The sequence below is a fragment of the Alligator sinensis genome, unplaced genomic scaffold (genome assembly GCF_000455745.1).
Source record: "Alligator sinensis unplaced genomic scaffold, ASM45574v1 scaffold237_1, whole genome shotgun sequence".
NCBI lineage: Eukaryota > Metazoa > Chordata > Crocodylia > Alligatoridae > Alligator > Alligator sinensis.
This window is the reverse complement of record NW_005841849.1, coordinates 211,863-212,854: the sequence shown is the minus strand read 5'-3', so window position 1 is coordinate 212,854 and position 992 is coordinate 211,863.

Genomic DNA, 992 nt, shown 5'->3' with positions numbered 1-992 from the left:
TTCCTGCTGTAAAACCATCCCCAGACTACATATACAGTTACAGATGTAAACTGAAATATGTGAGGGAGGAATCCTGCAGGGTTGCATGTGCATTCGTGAGCTTTTAAGGTGATAATGAACCATTAAGAGCATCTAGCATAACCTCCCAGATATCACAGGCTATTAAATTTGATCCAGTTATTGGGTTCAATTCATGGATACATTGTGTCTAGCTGAAAGTGTATCTTCCAAAAAAAGGCATCTAGTCTTAATCTGAAGCCATGAGGAGGGGAGAATCCATCACAACTCTTGGTAGTTTGTTCCTGTGGTTAATCACAGTAAAAACACATACCTTATTTCAAATACGGTTTGCTTAAAGATAGGCCTTGGCTGTTCTTACACCATGTTGTATCAAGTGAGTGGGCTTTCTTGCTTTTAAATCACGCTACTCTTCACAAGGTTTGGTGGTTGTGGATAGGGCTGAAGGCTCTGTTTCTGCTGCAGCAGTGGCAACAATCCTGATAGGACTTATTCTGCCTGCTCTCCTTTGGGACCATGGTGCCTTTTTATCAGTACAGCAAATTTTGTCCCAGGATTTTATACTTTTATTTGTAACAATTGTTGGCTTTTTTGGTGTGTTCTAAATAAATTAATATAAATCCATACCTAGGAGTTTTTCTGTCTTATGTGGGAGGGGGAGGGAGCAGGAAGCTGAATATAAAATAGACTAGCAGGTGACCCTTCCAATGCCACCCCCACTGCAGCTCATCATAAAGCTAGGCCTGAAGGCTCCTGCTGCCAGCAGGAAAGCTCATTTTTTACCCTGTTGTTGAGGTGGGAGGGGAGTTCCCTAGAAATTAAAGGGCTCAAGACTGCTCCACAGATGGAAGCATTTCATCAGAAGTTTTGGGAGCCTCAGGAGAGGTAACTAACAACATTTGTGCCTTGGGGAAAACCCTGCCAGAGTGTAGAGGGAAGGAGTGCCAAGAGCTGGTAGGATGTAGCCCCCTAAA